Source organism: Stegodyphus dumicola, chromosome 2 (assembly GCF_044657685.1).
Source record: "Stegodyphus dumicola isolate Sdum_Otavi_A_Nest chromosome 2, ASM4465768v1".
In the NCBI taxonomy this organism is placed as follows: domain Eukaryota; kingdom Metazoa; phylum Arthropoda; class Arachnida; order Araneae; family Eresidae; genus Stegodyphus; species Stegodyphus dumicola.
Window position 1 is genome coordinate 196,312,020 of NC_140769.1, and position 18,860 is coordinate 196,330,879.

The window sequence follows — 18,860 nt, forward strand, 5'->3', positions numbered from 1 at the left end:
GTAGTTCAGAGCCGAATTCGGTATCCGACAGAATTTTGCATTTTAGATGCGCTTTCCATTGCGTTATACTTAACGCTCTTAGTAGTCTCAAGTGTAACTGCTCTTCTGCTGTGTAATACTAATGAGGCTTACCTGCATTTTTGTGAAAACGTCAAGAACTCTAAAATATTTCATTGGGTAAAATAAATTTTATCAATCTATCATCGGTTCTGCGTGCATCCAATACGTAGCGTTTTTAATTTAATGAATATTTTTAATGTCTGGTATTTACACCGCTATTTAATGAAAGGAAATCCTTTTTTAAAATATAAAAAAATATTTTTGTCCGTGGTGTTTCTTTAGCAATTCCATAACTTAACTCCACGCTGATTTGCCGCCATATGCCAATGAGTAGCATTATATCCAATATCCGTTAGTTCCATTGGATAGTAATTATCCGCACCATTGGAGGACATATAAATTGAGTCCAAGTTATTTAGATATGAAAATATTAAAGAAGAATTTATCTGCCTGCGCATTAGAAAGTCTTACAAATATTTCGCTTCTCTATCTAAGGAAATAGATATTTTCCGATATTCATAAAATAATCTTCATTGATAGCTGGTAGTTCTAAAATATACATCTGATAAACTTTAATGAATCTTGCACACAGAATTATATAAATTTTATAATTATATAAATAATTATATAAATTACATAAATTTTTATTAATTATTATAAAAATACAATATATATATAGTTTGCATCGAGTTAACTATTTATGGAAATTTCCTATTTATGTTCGTTACTTAGATATTTTTCTGATATGCATGGTTTTGAAATTATTTACCATATTTTGCAATGAAAGGTTTATCAATTGCATAATGGCTTTGATGGGTAAAATGTAACGCGGATTGTTGTATATATGAAAAGGAATTGCTGGCAAGTAGTGCTTACTCATTATCGAGTGATAAAGACCATAAAATACCGGTAATTTGGTCTGATTTTGGATCCAAGCTAATGTTTCCCATGCAGCTTTTTTGTCGGTTTTCTCCATTTGTAAACCGTTGTTTTTAGAAATTTGTCCTTGACGGCACCTCTTCCCTTAGAATAATGGACTTAACGTGTTTTGCCTTGTCAAACTAATCTAGTTTAAAGCAGAATAATTTATTAATTGAATGTGACGGAAAATTTAATGCAATATGGGTGGGAAATTGCGTACGGTACTCCAATAACTTATTATACCATAAGGTCTAGACGCAAATTGCGCTTTTTGATTGCGTTAACCTGAATATAAGTTACTCATTTGATACTTTGGTTGGTTGTCTGGCATGAAGCGGGAGATGCACTACACCTGCTGTTTCATATTCCTAAATGAATCCCTTTAGAGTCCTGACATATGTGAAAGTTCGAAAATGAAGTTAGACTAATAATATAACTGAACTATTGCACAGCGCAACGTTGACGGTCCTTGAATTACAGCCCTAGGGCACATGACATGTATAATTCTGGACGTGGAGACTATCTCTGAGAAGAAAACGGAGTAAAGGAAATGGAGAGAAGTATCAAAAGGGAACAAGGCCAAAGTACCTGAAATGTTCTCAAAAGTTTTTCCATTAGGATCCAAGACAATGCAGGTTCAATGACAACTACGAGAGAAATGCAATATACTAAAACTGGCTTCAATGACTGACTACTATACAAGACTTCTACAGCAATCAATACTACTAAAAGTACAACACAACTTCAATTCAACAATTCTACAGCAATCAGGTCTACGAAAATACAACACAATTAATACAACACATCTTCGTACAATACAACACAACTTCAGTCAATACAACTTCTAAAGAACTTCTTCGAAACATCTTAGAAACAACAAAGCAATAAACAGATGGATTGGAAGTATAGACCGCTACCAATTGAGGAGCTAAGTGATAAAAGTGTCGTCTCCACCCATGAAAGTGTGAGCTGCTAATGGCCGGAGGCTTCAATCTTCAAAGAAAACTTCATAATTGAGAACTTGAGAATAATTTACGAAGTCGCATTGTACGGCTTTGGTGAAGAATGTTTCATTGGATCTTTTGATATATTCGAGGACAGTCGCCAGTTTTAAGTCTCTGTGCAAAAGTTCATTTCGAATAAGATAGTTGTAATGTGTAATTATACGCACAAATTTATTCTGTACGACTTGCAGTTGGTGTAGACTGTTTTGAGTCGCCGTATTCCATGCAGGAGCTGCATAGCAGAGTATTGGACAAATGGAGGGAATGTAGATGTGTCCCTTGGTTCGAGACTGAGATTAGAGTTTTTTCCTATGACTGGAAGAAATCTACACATGATTCCGATGGCATTGCTTTTAACACTTTTAATATAGTTAGACCAAGTGAGTCGTTGATTTAAAATAACACCCAAGTATTTTGCCTTTGTGAGCAATGGTATTGGCTCTTGAAAGAGGAATTCTTTAAACGTTATGTGCTTCTTGGTTTTACTTAGGGTTAAAAATTTAAATTTGCTAGCATTTAATTTCACTTGCCAATTGATGCACCAATCTTCAATCGAATATAGATAATTCTGCATTTCATCGATAGCGTAATTTGCTTTGATTGATTTAATGGGAACCGCCGTATCATCGACATAGCATGCTAGAAGAGAGCAGTTGTCTAAACCAGGGAGGGAAAAGACCGAGATGTAGAATAGGTAAAACACAGGATACTGCCTTGCGGGCCACTTGATCTTATAGGTCTTGGAGTTGACTTTTCATTTCCTTGAGCAGAGAAGAATGTATGGTTTTTCGAAAAGGAAAAGATCTCTAGGAATTTCTGGTTTGATAAGCTTGAAGATGAGGCCCTCATGCCAGACGCGGACAAATGCTTTTGCCACGTCCAGCATAAGGAGCGCAACACTTTGCTGATTGTAAAATGCAGATCCGACGAATCCAACATTTCTCAGGAGTTGGTGAGTTGTACTAAATTTCTTTTCTAAAGCCATATTGGTCGTTAGGTAAAAGATGAAAATATGGTTCTAATCTTGTAAGTATGAGACGTTCGTATATTTTTCCCAGGCTGGATAACAGGCTGATTGGTTGTTAGCCGTCAGGTGTAGTCACAGCTTTACCAGGCGTGGGAAGAAGAAAGATCTTTGCTTGCTTCCAGGGATCAGGAAAATAATTTAGTGGGAAACAGGTGTTAAGTATGCTGGCAGATTTACTGATACAATTTCTGGGCACGTTACGAGGCATTTTGTTGGTAATTTGATCGTTGCCTGTAGCTTTTTTGATATTAAGGTTTCAAATTATTATTTGTAATTTCCAAAGGGGTGGTAAGTCTTGGAAGATTTTTGATCCGATGGAGAATGGGGCCAAGAATAAACATAGCTTTCCAGCATATCTTTAAAAGTCCGATTCATGGGTTCCATACTTGGAGTAAATTGTTTTTCAAGATGTTCTGCAAAGAAGTCTACTTTATCTTTAAGCGAGTAGGCAATTTTAGTACCCGAATGTATCGGTCTATTATTAATGTTGTTTCTTTTAAGGTTTTGCAGATATTTCTACAAAGAGCCATCGTTTATATTAAGTTTAGAAATGAAATCTTCCTTAGTTTCTTTTTTGAAATCAGAAATGAGATTCTTAAAGCATCTATTAAATGCGTTTATCTCTCTTTTAAGGGCAGAGTCCCAGTTGCGGTTTCATAATTTTAGTATTCTGTTTCGAGTCTAATATTATTGTTAGTAAGTTGAACCGTGATATTAGCATCTCTAAAGACTTTCAATATACTGTCCGTGAAGATTTGGATGGTAAGATGAATATCCTGTTTGGTGAAAAGAGCAGAGAATGTCGGTGGATGCTTAATTAAAATATTGTGAAAAGTAATCCAATCCGTGTTACTTCTGGTAATAGGCGTGTCTTCTTTTGGACTTCCAAGCGAAACTGGAACGTGGTCAGAAGTGAGTTCTGCCTTGACTTCAAGAGAAATTGCAATAGAAGTATTGGTAAGGATGATGTCCAAGATGCCAGCTTGATTTGGAATAGCAGGTCTATATGTAGCTTTAATAATGGTTTTACTTTAAAGCATTAACTTGTAGTGAAATTAAAATGGCTATTAGGCAATTTTTCATCTGCAAGATAGAGTTAACGACTGCTGAGCTACAGAATGCGATACTGCGTTTTTTAAAGTTTTCGTCAATATCCTAAGGAATTTACTGATTTTCAACTAGCACTCTTCATTTTAACAATTTATTAATTTATATTTAAAATTTAACCATTTAATTCATATTATTTTACTACTATGTGAAATTTGAATGTTCTGAATACTGCGAATCCTTTCTTAAACGACAATTTTTTATCATCTATTCCTAAAATACGCAGAGGCAAAGGCAATTTATTTCTAACCATTTACTTATGTTTGTCGACTGAATGTTCTTTTTCGTAAGCACCTGCATTAGTTTGTTATGTGATAGTTTAAACTGCGATCCAGAAACGCAGTCAGTCAAAAGCGCTTCAACTGATTATTTTCTTTTCCAGATCACGTGAATTACAAAGAATAAAACGGACTGTAAGATAGATATATTTTCTGTATTGGGCACTCTAGAACCGAAAGTATAAACTGCTAGACGTTCTTGTCTAATGATGGGTAAATTCATTTCTGCCGCTATTTTTTTTACCAAAAAATCTCTGGGAGGATTTATCCAAAAAATTATTAATCTCTTTATTAAGTATCAATCTTTTCATAGGCAACTATTTATGTTAGGATTTATTCCGTTATTTTCTAATTCTCAAATACGCGTTTTGCGCTCTGATGATGCAATATAGCCCACGCATCATTACAGTGTCACACGATTTTCGTATAGGACTTATGTTTAATAGTGTTGGCATATGCGCTATGTATAATAATATCTTTGGAGCCGCAATTTAATAGTTTTCAAAGCTCAAAGTTAAACTACGTATACTCACCTCAGCTTCGCTAAGTACGATTTTAAGTAACTACTCTGAGTTACTAAGACTCGTGCTGCTGTGGATAGCTACTACAAATTGACAATAAAATTTATTAAATCTTAACATATTGCCATCGTATTTAGGTATCTGCAAACAAGGACGTTTTATTGTATGTTGTAGTTCACGTTTTGTTTCTACAACATACGTTCTGCCAATTTCTCAAATTTCGCTTTCTTTTTCTTTTCAGAGTTCCATTCGCACGAATTTTCCACGTAATAATATTATCTTTTTATTCTCATTGTTTTTGTAATTTTGTTACATATTTCTTCACTTTCGCACAGTTTTAGAATTTCATCATGAAGGTGCGTCAGATTTTGTCCTTATCTAAACGTTTTGCTAGAAGTTTGACATTTAAATCAACTGATCGTTCCTCTTTGTTTATTTTTCCTTCTACCAATATCTTAGTGTCAATTGCCTCGCGTCTGACAAGGCATCCAATCGTTTTGATTAGATGTTAGTTTAGTTAGAAATACAAGTTATAGTATTATATCAGTTTAGAGTTAATAAGTTTTATTAGTCCTGTGTTGTGTTAGCGAATAGAAACGAATAATTATTCCTCTTTCAGAATAAGTCTTGTTGTGCATATCGCACTAAAGTTTGTCAAGCTCCTTTTTGAGATGTGTCTAAACATAAAGTCCAACTGATATTCTACAACAAGCGTGAAGCCTCAGAGAATTTATGGCATTGAATTATTTACTCTTTATGAACTTCTAATATCCTTTACAGGAACGGTGGAATAGAAATGTGCTATCATTTCAACGGAAATGTGCTATCACTGTTGATTCACACACAACTGACTTAGACAACCGAACTAGCGATGACGTTAAAAAGGTCTAAGTCTGCATCGAATTAAAAGGATACATTTCATAAACTATTTTTAATTCAGTACATTTTATTTAAATTTATTTAAACACTCACATCTTTTATTTATGCGTATAAGTAGTTACCATGGCTTTTGTTTAATTCTAAATTACATTTTCCCTGTTTTAATTATTAGTATTAAAATTTGAATTCTAGACTTCTTTTATCAGAGAGAAGGAAATTAGAAGATTTAAGGATTGTTTTTAAATAACAATCGAATTAAACGAATTCACATCTAATAGCAAGTTAAATTCCCTCAACAACATCTATGACAGCCATATCGATTTTCCTGCATTCGTCATACATTTTGTGAAGTTTAATTGCATTCTTTGCCAGCTAAACGGCCAGTCAGAGAATTTTAGCATGTCCTATTTCATCCTGCCATTGCCAATGATATAAATTTACGGAATGCCTAGGCTTCAAGAGCATGTACCTCCACATCAAAGAAATATCTAATTGGTGAGCAGAAATAGGTAACATGCATAACTAGTTATCTTCGTGCACACTAGACAGAGACTGATTCGATCGAGAAAGTTTACGCGTAGAGAAAGTACAAAATTTTGGTTTCTGTTTTAGTTTTGATTTTTCTTTTGGGGGGGGGAGGATTTTGTATTTTTTTTTAAATATCTAAAACACTAAAGCAAAGAGAGGATAAGAAAGATTTTATGGATTAATAGGCTAGTTGGCATGTGGCGTTCAATCAGACTGCCGTTAAGTTATAGAAAAGCGTGGAAATATTAGATCATCCTATAAACCAAAGGCAAACTATCATTAAATATTGCTTTACATATGTACTGGCAAGGACATTAAAATATTAATTTAATTTTTTTCAATGTATGCTATACGAAACCGGAGATCTGGGACGTCGAAACTTCTGCACAGTCTTCATTTTCAACAAATTCGTTCTCTCTTGCCTTTCTACCGATTAGCTATATTTCATGATTTTAAAAGAATAGTTGATTGAATTGTCCGTTAATTGAACGATGATTACGGTTTTGTCTCTGCCGTAGAAAACTTCAACAACTTCAACAACATATCAACTTCATTTATTGTCCTTTTTCAAAATGTCATCTTAAATTCCATTAATTAGACCATTTTTGTCAGGTGTGTTGTTAGAACACACTCATATTTCTTAGACGGCCGCAGGTCACAAGGTGTTCCTAGGCCAAAATCCTATCCCGAAAATCAACTCAAGAAAATCATAACTCAAGCTTTTACAAGAGAAGGAATAATCCTTCGCATCATTAAGCTTATAAGCGAAAAAATTATGCCAATTTTTTTTCATCTGTTACAAAGTTACAGAATATGAATCATCAAATTCCGCTAAATATTCAAAACATGGTCCGCACAACGCAATGCAAACTGGACTGTAGGCGGGGCTTAAAAATGAAAGTAGATGCAGCAATAACTTGACGTATGTATTTTTTTAAATAAAAAGCGTGCAAATTTAGTTTTTTGTGGAAATTCGGGCTATGTTCTTAATAGAATTTTTATAATATGATATATTCTATTGTAAATAAAATGTAAAGGTATTTTCTTTTAATAAACAATGGGATTTGCTATTAAGTCATTAATGAAGCACATTTAATATATCAATCTTTAATTATAAATTAATGCTTTCTGAAACTCTTAAGAGTAACTCGTTAATTTCATAACACAGATCATTTTTACTAAATGACCTTCTGAATTCATGAAATAAAATTTTATGAAATTAAAGATGAAATCCTCATTTAGAACGTAAAATATTCTTAATGCTTTAAGAACATAAAATGGGCTGGTTTTTGGCGCGATTGCTGTTCTGTTCTGCAATGGTTTGGGGGGTTAAGTTGGTTTCTGTGGCAACCTTTTTTACGTGAAAACTTGGCTTTGCTAGTTAGTTCGTGTGGTAATTAAGTGATTTATGACGTGTTGGTAAAATTTTAGTCGCGTGCCTAGTACAACTATTTTTTCGAGTGGCTGGAAATTGTACAAGTATTTAGGAGAAGAAGGTTTTGAACATTTAATTTGTGAAACATAGTATCAGTTTTGTGGATAGTGAGTTTGGCTGTCATATAAATACGATGGAGATTACGTGATGGCGTGTTACAGCGACGTTACCGACTTATAATCGGAAATGGGATTTGGAGTTTTGTTTGGTGTTTTATATATTTTTTCATCGCTGTTCTGAAACGGGAGAAGATGCTTTTAACAAATTTGCGGTGAAATTGTTTTGGTGATGCTTGAAATTGGTATTTCTACTGTTCGAAGAAGCATTTATTTACGGTAAGTGCATTTTGTTTTATTCTTGTTCTTATTTAGTAGAATGTTATGTTTTAGTATGGATTTTTGTCATTATTGTTGTTTTATTTTAGATGTTTTAGTTTATTTTGTTGATTAGCGCGCAATGCCTAGACTGTGCAATTCGTAGATGTTTTTTAAAGTTGAAACAGAACGCTGCGTACACGGTATTATTGAAATTTATTGTTGTTATGTTAATTTATTAAAGCGAGGTGCGCGTAGTTCGTAGATTTCTTCACTGCACAGATTCTGCAAGTCTGTGATTTTTTTTTTTTTTTTTCAAGTTAAATTATATCACGTGTACATGGATTCTTGTCGAATATGGTTAGAAACTTTAACTAACTGTCTAAATTTTTTGATTTTGTTTCGGATTTTTAGCTTAAGTTGTGTGTTCAAAACGTGTTTTTTGCAGACATTTTAGGCTAAAAGTTCGAAATGTACAAAGAAAATTTACGTAGTATTATGGCGGCGTGAAGTTTCTCCCTAAAATGTTCGGCGAGAAATTTGGCGACCTGAGGGCGCATGTAAGAGTAACTTCCCTAAATAATTCCAACGTGTCATATAATCACCGCTTTGCCTAGAATAGGCAATGCAGTTTTATTTAATATATAAGCAAAATGACAAGAACTTTATTAGTAGTTGCCAATGCCAATGATTTGCAAATTTCGGAGTGCACATGGTTCAAAACCATTTACCTCCACATCAGAATTACTAAAAGTGAGCAGAAATTGGAAAAATTTGGCATAAGTGATTTACTCGATGCTCAATAGAGGGAGCCACAGGCTCGAGAAAGTTTAGGGATAGAGATGAGAATATAAAAACTGTCCATGTCCGTTTGAAGTTGTAGTGGTTGAGAGATTGCCTCCTGGCGGCGCCATATTCAAGGTTTCCATTTTTCCATTGCGGAGCTCAGAGCTCGCACGTCTGTCGCTCTTGGCGTCAATGACGCGAATCTATTAGCAGTTCCAAACTTCTCCACCTTTTTATACCAGGAGAAGAGAATAAAATAGTGGTGATTAGTAAATTACATTTGTCCATATGGAAATATTGCATTGTAATGTTTTGAATTCAAAATCCACTGTTTCTTCCAATCAAAGCTTGTTTCAATAAATTAGATTTCAAACTGAATTCATCCAAGCTAATTTTTTTTTTCTTTTTAATATTATATTTATTCATGGATTTTGATGTCTCACTTATTTATATATGCTCTCAGAAATTAAATGATATTTTATTTTAGTTTACAGCAATAATTAATCCTTTATTTGTTTACAATTAAAATTTCATAATTTAAATTTAATTTTTAGTTATCTTTAAATTTGCTTTTTACGAATAAAGAATGTTTGTTAAATTCATATATATATATATATATATATATATATATATAAGATAAAATTTCAAATTAGACTAAAACAATAATATTGAGAGGGCATGGCCTACCTCTAGGTGTGCAGGTGCTACTGTGTTGATAAAATTTCAAGTAGTTGACAAGATTTACATGCAATATGTATTACGACGATAAACACAACACTGTATTATATGGACAGAAGATTGATGCATTTGAACAATGGTGCTACAGGATTTGCGCTCTTTTGACGCTGCAAGAGAAGCGTCAGTACACATGGTACTTACACCATTTTTTACAGATGCGCGATGATAGCACCATCTATCTAATAAAGGCAAAACATACCCCTCAATGTTTGCAGGTGCTACTGTGTTGACAAAATTTCAAGTAGTTCCCACGATTTACATGCAATATGTATTACGACGACAAACACAACACTGTATTATATGGACAGAAGATTGATGCATTTGAACAATGGTGCTACAGGATTTGCGCTCTTTTGACGCTGCAAGAGAAGCGTCAGTACACATGGTACTTACACCATTTTTTACAGATGCGCGATGATAGCACCATCTATCTAATAAAGGCAAAACATACCCCTCAATGTTTGCAGGTGCTACTGTGTTGACAAAATTTCAAGTAGTTCCCACGATTTACATGCAATATGTATTACGACGACAAACACAACACTGTATTATATGGACAGAAGATTGATGCATTTGAACAATGGTGCTACAGGATTTGCGCTCTTTTGACGCTGCAAGAGAAGCGTCAGTACACATGGTACTTACACCATTTTTTACAGATGCGCGATGATAGCACCATCTATCTAATAAAGGCAAAACATACCCCTCAATGTTTGCAGGTGCTACTGTGTTGACAAAATTTCAAGTAGTTCCCACGATTTACATGCAATATGTATTACGACGACAAACACAACACTGTATTATATGGACAGAAGATTGATGCATTTGAACAATGGTGCTACAGGATTTGCGCTCTTTTGACGCTGCAAGAGAAGCGTCAGTACACATGGTACTTACACCATTTTTTTAAAAATGCGCGATGATAGCACCATCTATCTAATAAAGGCAAAACATACTCCGCCTCGATGAACAATTGCTTCATCATAATATTAGTATCAAAACTTTTAAATTTAGGTTCAAACACGTATATCAAAGTTTTCACCAATGAAATCTTGTAGAATAACAAGCACATATACAACAAATTTAAATTCAGATAACAATACTAAGTTTAGCACAAGAAATTACAAGTAAAGCGTACTCACAATTCTTCAGAGTGCAAGACAAATATTAAATTTAATGAAATTGCTAAATTTTCATAAATCTGTCGTTGCTAATACATACTCTAAATCTGAAACACAATACTGGATTAATAACAGTAAAGCGAAAAGATGAATACATAGTTTTAAAGTCTTATTCACACAATGTTAACAGGGAACGTTAATGTATACGATACTTCAATTCGCCTAATAAAATTTTTAGTTTCACAACAGGAACTTTACCATCGACATCCGAATATAGTCCAGTTATTCCTCTCAATGGGGGCAAATTTTCGTCTTTTATTAAGACTAATATCTTCATAAATTTATAAATTATATTATATTTAAATATAAAATCTAAGACCACATGTAAAATGGAAGTTAAAAAAAATAATGAGAAATATATCGGAGATTAGTGAATTTATTTCATAGACGCGAAAATAAAGTTATTCGCGAAATCTCTTAATTTTTTCTAAAATTTATGAAATACGCCAAGGAATGAAATTCTGAATAAAATAGCTTCAAAGTATGCTTTCGAGATCCCTCGTCTATAACATTGCTGTCTTATCTATTACATTATCCTCTATGTCGACGTATTTTAAAGATTATTTTAGAGAAATAGCTAGAACTGTAGCTAAAGCATCGCAATTTTAAAAATGATACTTCCTCGTTCAAAGCGAAATTGATAATCAACCTAATAAACAATTATGTCAAATTATCTTTAATTTCGCACCCGATTATCTCAGTTTAAACGCAGATTCTTAAAGTATTGTTCATACCCATAGCAGTTGCATCTAATTTCGTTTTCTTAACCTCTCTTTTAGAAACGTTTTGCAGCTGAGATGAAGTGAAAGGAAATGGATGAAACAGTGACTAAAATAAGTGCTTGACTTCCTGCTGCAAAAAAGTTCCTATTTTAGAAATCATCTTAAAATAGTTCACTTTAACCGGAACAATATTTTGGTAATGAAGTATACATGTTCTCAGTAAATTCCATACCACACAGATAGTCTTCGCGAGAACTTTTTTTTTTTCATGTTCTGCAAAATTTTAAAGGGTGCTTACTTCAGCATACAACCACATTGCTCAGAATACAAGCACATTGCTACTTAAGCATTTGGGCAGTATGATCAAACCTATCTGTCATTTAGCGGTCTTATCACCGAAAAAATTATCGAAAAGCACCGGGAAAGGCGAATCAGACTCGAGATAAAAGAGCTCCAGGTTTGCTGAAGAATATCTCAGGGAATGGATCTAAAGGTCACGCAGTCTTTCTTCTCTTACTATCCTCTCTAGAGGTCTCCTCCTCTATAGCAGTTCGCGTTCACCAGTGGCCGAGCGTTAAAATTGCTGAACGCTGGTAGTTCCCAGCTGTATTCGATTCCAGGAGAAGGGATGGACGATTTCTCCATGTGTAACGTTTATACAAAGCAGTTTCCCTTACAAAGTCATCTACGATGGCATTCTTTCTGTTATTCATATAAATTTAGTAATTTGAGATAGACAACTAAATGAAACCAAACTAAAGGATAGAAGTTCAAGTGCCTTTATGGTGCATATAAACTATACGCGTAACGAGGATCCTTCTTCAAGATTCGATCAGGAATACAATGCTTTGGCAACCGGCTTCCCTATCTGCATACCAGAAATGGGCTCAACAGAAATATTTATAGCTCTTTTGAGGTCAGTAGGTAAAATAAATTTATAGATTATCCCTGGAGTCACATTATAATCATAATGGGAGAATGATATGTTTTCATTATAATCCTGACCAACATTTGAAATTATCCGTAAGAATTTTGGTCTGATTGAGGTCTATACGATTCTTGGTTTGATTCCTACTTTACTTGATAGTAAACTTAGTAATCATCCGTAGAACATTCTTCTAAATATATCGGAAGACTGCACAGCTAAGATCAGATTGTACAAGTACAGCTGCTGAATTTTCTAAACTCAGTTAATTGACCAGGGTATTAATTTGCAGAGATTTGTTGATTTCTTGTATTCAGCAAGTCGTGAATATTCTAAACGTGATTTCCTAATAATACAACAACAAATTATACAAACGTAGCAATTTCAAAATTCATTACAAAGAGTTTTCAAGTACAACTTTTTGTAAAAGCTAAGTGATATATTAATATTTGAATAAAATTGCATACTTACATGTATATGAAATGAACATTTTAATAAGAAAATAAATTCGGCCTAAAAAATTCTTTCATTGTTCTACAATAATTGCTACTCAAAAATAGAGCGTTGGAAACTAAATTGCAACATGTTGTAGCAAAGAAAGTCTTGAGTTCTAGAAATATGTAAACGTTTCAAAATAAAATAAACTCTATTTTAAATATTAGCTAAGCGACTGAGAGCTCTCTAAAAACCATTTAATATGTCTGAAGTGCGTAATGTATGCAAGGTCAAATTGTAAAGCATATTTCCCCATTATTACAACGTTTGGCTTGTTTACTTGTACGCTGGTATGAAATATTTTCACATATAATGTAATCCCGACATATAATAAAAGAAAGATTCTGTGCGTCTTTCGTTAATGCTGCGCGTAATCTAATAGATCCAGGGCTACGAAATTTGGTATATAGGTGCATCTAGACAAGAACCAGTGCACCTCAAACGATATTTTCAAAATTCGAATCAGATTTTTTTTTTTTTTTATTTTAGCTTTTCGATTTTTTTCGCATCATTTTGAACAATTTCATTCATTTAGAAATTTTGTTTTGGCAACAGTTTTTTATTCAAATGTACACTGCACTGCTGACTGTTGAAAATCAGTCAGCAGTCCAGTATACAATTGGAAAAATGAGGCCACTTATTCTGTGCAGTTTTTAAATTTAATATCTCTCTTGGATACTGGACGTTTGTTGAGAGAAGACAACGGGAAGTTGGTTAATTTATTTATTAAGCTAATTAATATTTGTTTAAAGGGATATTGCTTATTTCATTTTAATTTTGTTATATGTAATGCATTTTTTTTTTTTTTTTTTTTTTTTTTTGATGAAGTTGTTCTGCAGAGTAAAATCTGCTCAGTTTTTAAATTTAACGTTTGATGTTCCCTTCAGGTATTTTTCCGGTACATTTAAAAGCCAGACGAAGGCTAGCCGCGTAGCTGCTAGTAAATTATAAAAGGAAAATTTCAAATATCGACTTCCTAGTCCAGACGATAAAATGAATTTAAAAAACTATTAATTATTTCTTCGTAGCAAACTGTCATAAAATATCATCTCTGAAAGTTGCTAAGTTTTGGCAAAGCTCTTAGCTAACTGCGCCGTGAAAATAAAATAGATTTATTCGCGATTACCAAACCAATATTACTTCGTATATCAGACTTATAATTTACGAAATACTCGTATATAACTGACAGATGTCCTTTCGAGAATCACTTTCATGCAAAAACGTTTTTCATATATTTTCAAATTTAATTTTATGCTTAGCTTAGCGGAAAATATTTTACGAGTCGGTTTGAAGCTATTGATGGTTTAAATGATTAATCGTAGTCTTTCACTGTTTACAAATCCTGCTTTTACAGATTAGATATATTGCATAGAGCGATCCCCTTTCTTAATAAAGGAGTTTAACCATTTCAAATATGGAAGTCGGAAGATTTTCCAACCCGTCCATAGCCTACTCACCGCCTTTGTGTTTTCACTTATTTTGGCATCACCTCTTCCTCTTTTTATGATTAATTTGTCTACAATAGTTTCTGTTTCGTTTTGTTTTTGTGCATTTGTTTCGCATTTAGTACTTATGCCCAAAAGTGACGTATATCCCGAATGAGATATCTGTCTCGAAACGGCATTTGGCGTCGAAACACTTACATTCAATCTTCTTAAATATTTTATTCTCCTCTTTTAAAACTGACATTGCACTGAATGTATGTGTCATCGCATCATAAAAAGAAAGAGTTACTAGTTATGTAAAAGCGTAAAGCCAGAAGGTTAACATCACAGAACTCCTTTCCCATGAATGAAACTTATAATCCTCTCTGTCTGTTCTTTTCAAAATCTTGAAGACGTTGTTTATCCTTATATACTTTGTCAGTTATTGTTTAACGAAATATCGTTTTTCTTTAACATTTTCCTACTGTTGCCATTTATCATTTGCGAATTTTATCTGGCCGTGACCACACGCATGAACGCTCTTGGGGTCCAGATGCCGATTTTCTCAACTAAAAAGAAGTTAATTAAACCTTTTCTTCTCCTTATATATTTCCATCAGATTGCTTAACATATAATTCAAAATGCTTTATTAGTTGCACGAGGTTGATAGTAAAATTTCTGTATTAAAAATTTATAATTTAAATCTAACTATTTATGTGTACATATATAAAGAAGATGACACTCTTACATACAGACACACACGCAATTTTAGAGTTTCGAATTTTCTGAAATGCAAAGATATGCCGGAAGACTAAATTTTGCTGTTCAATTTGTTGCGAGGTTTTTATTACGTCCTTGTAATCTCCATCTAAAGTTATATTCGTTCATATTAGTATTAGTCCTATATTTTCCAGAATAATCTAGTTTCTAAATATTTGCTTCTGTCAAATTTTCCATGTACACCACTGCATCCAGAGTGAAGATAGCATTACCCACGATCACGATGGATATATTAACTGAATTTTACTGATAATTTTTACTGAAATGTGAAAAATTAAATAAAAACAATGCTTTAAAACTGTAGTATTAGGTATAACGAAAGGAGGAACCTGAAAATTTAATAGTACTACTTTGTTTCCTGTAAGGAATTTTCTTCCAGGAACAAACCTACATCAACTTCATACAAATTGATTGAGAAACTATTGATTGAGACACTGCTCGTTCTGCCATTTGAAATTTTGTACAAGAAATCCAGCTCTGTTAAATTCTGAAGTGAGTAACTGCATCCAGATACTGAATTTTGAGACAATAAGGCACTCTTAAAGAAATTTAATAGTAGTTTCATTTGTAAACTACTGTTAACGAGGAAGCAAAACTACAGACGTACGCCGTATACTATATATCTCCGGAGGAATCTTTCACAATTAATCCATTTTTCGCATCAATAAACAATGGGCAAAAAGCTGTTAGTCGAAATGGAGGCTTTAAAATTAATCAGTAGTTATAGCAGTTAGTGTCTTTCATTTCGGAATCGACAGGTCCGTTGGTGAGCTCGGTTAGGTGTTCATTAGCCTATTAGATCCCCGTCAATGGAATGACAAAAAATTAAATCTTAGTTCAATGCCCTTCCAGGCAAAAAAGACTTTGCAAGAAACTGCTAAAATGTTGACATTGCTATTTTTTCTTAGTTGAAAAAAACCGCTCTGGATTACGCATACGTTTGTGAAATATTTCTCTATATCAGGCTTTTCCAGTATTCTGATGAATTTGCACTGAACGCAGAATTGTCGGCGCTAAATTTTCCAACAAAAGTTCGGAAGTATGATGCTGCAACGTATACAGTTAAAATAAATACATAAAAATCTCCCAACTGCGATATCTTTAATTATAAAAACCACCGCTTTGCTCTAAAGAACAATGCAGTTTCATTAAAAAAATGTGAATATACCTAGTAGATGTCGCGTGTTGTTAAAGATAGCTAAATCTTTGTACCCTATAAGTTAAGGAGAAAACTGGTATGCAATATTTTTTTCTCTATAAACAGTAATTTAATAGTCTCGTTATCTCAAATTAGTAGCTACATTTGGGAAAACATTAGGATGTCAGATGGAGCCAACTCGTACAAGATAACCCATTCTAAGGTAAAATTTTGTCGTCCAACGTTTCTTCCCCGAAACTACATGATGAGAAAAAAATTCCCTAAATATCAATCAAAATTGCTTCAATTTCGATTAAAATTATCTTAACTTGGCATTATCATTCTCAATTTCTACTTTTCAGAATTGTAGCATTTTAGGACAAATTTTTCGATGCGAATTTGCAGCTTTTGCACGTTGTTAAGCCACGCCCCATTTCGTAAGAACTCTACCGCTAGCATATCGCAAAGATTATGTTTATGTTATTAAGGTAAAGCCTCGAGGGCTGTCTCCCTAAAGGAAGGGATGCCTTCGTTGAGAACTTTCTAAGAAAAACTGGCTCGTATACACAATAAAGATCAGTTCCAGGTTTCACTTTATGAAGAAGACATAGCACTGTTGGCACGACAATACCTGCACCATAACTACTTTTTCTTTCCACCGACAGCGAGGCAGCCGGTCCACTGGGTAGTTAGCATATCGGCCAGGTAGCCCCGCTAACGGAAATAACTTGAACAAAAAAACACACTTATAAATACATATTGTGCTCAAGACGACGTTGGGGGCAGTACAAACAAATGCTGGACGAAGACGATAGTGCATGATGGAAGAAGGTTACATTGCGGATGTGCAGAACAATTTCAGTTACATATTTACAGAATTATGGATAGGTGGTTACAAATACTAAAAGTAATAAGAAGTAAAATACTAGAAAGTAAAACAATACATAAAATAAAAAAAAGGCGAAACAGTGGAAACAATACATAAAATAAGGCAAAATACATAGTTCAAGGTTCATAATTCAAGGTTTACAATTCAAGGAGATAAATATATACAGGGAATAAGAAAAGCCGAGTCAGCTAACTTAAGATAAAATTAGTTCACTACAGGTACAGGGCATACAAGGTCTGTGCTGGTGACGAGGATGGTGGCTGAGAATTATTCCAGCCTGTCTGAGATTCTGCGTGCAATGTTTATGCAATCGCATATGCGTTTCAATGCATTGCGATTTTTTGAAGTAGCTTCGGCCCATGCATGGATGTGGTTTGCTACTGGTTGCCTAAGATTGATATTTGGCGGTCTCTCTGCAAGAGAACAGATAGTGGTCCGGATCTCCTACCATCCCGCATGAGCAATGCTCGTTTTCGCGTCGTCTGAAGCGATGCAGGTAAGTCAGGAAGGGACCATGTCCTGTTAGATACTGAGTGAAGAGTAGGCGCTCAATTCCGGAACGACTGAAATTCCCTATACTCAAAATCCCTTTTCCTTTCTCCTCTTAGCTCATCACTACTTTCACGTACCATACCTACAAATCTTGGACTCTTCCAGCAAACAATAGAATTCGTTTCGGGATTAAGCGCCTACTGCTTGAATGTAGGCTTTCAGCAGATATTATATCACAGAGGCTGGTTTTTCTTTGAAGCATTAATCCAAAGGAGTGCAACCTTTTACCTTCCCTGGCCCATACACTAATGAAGATAAGATATTTTTGGCTACACAACTATTTTCTATTAGTAGTGGCAAATTGTAAGCTCCCAAATAACCGAATCGCATAATTCAAAATTTTCGAAGGTCTGACATATGAAAGAATTTTTTAATTTCACCTCTATGAGAGAAATGTACGGGTTTGATTGCGTTATTTCAAATTTCCTTAAAGTGTACTATAAATAAGAAAGCCTATATAAATAAAATTTAAGCGATCAGTGATTTACTCGATCCAGATGACCATTCGTCCCTGCCTAATACTAAAGGTAGCTTATGACCAAAATTAACTCTTAGCGCTCCGTAGTCTCCGCTACGGAGCCGTCCTTCATTTGTTCCGTAACTCCGTAGGCTTCGCTGAGGAGCCCCATATTTTTAGCATGATTAGGCTTAAGATGTTACGGAATCGTCGGCAATTGTTATCTGTAGATAAAACGTGCTTACGGTTGAAATATTATTTGACCCATTTTATGGTTAGCAACATGGAGAAAAATAATTATTGTGATGAGAATATAGAGTTCAGTTATAGTGAAGATGTGCTTGATTTTTCATTGTTAGAAGATATTGTGGAAGGCAATGTTGATTATAATTCTGACACTTCAAGTAGTGGTTCCTAAATTATGCTACCAAAGAGACGACGAGTGGTAGTTATTGAAAGTAAAAGCGAAGAGTCGCCGGAAGACTTAGATGAATGGCGTGATGTAACGGAAGAATTAGATATTCCGGATAGAATACATTTTAGTGTATCGCCAAAGGTCATTGGACTACAAATTCCTACAAATATTGTACAGCCGACACAATATTTCAAATTATTTTTCACAAACGACCTGGTAACTGAAATTATAAAAGAAACCAACAATTATGCTGAAAATGTTCTAAAGAAATATCCAGTAATTCT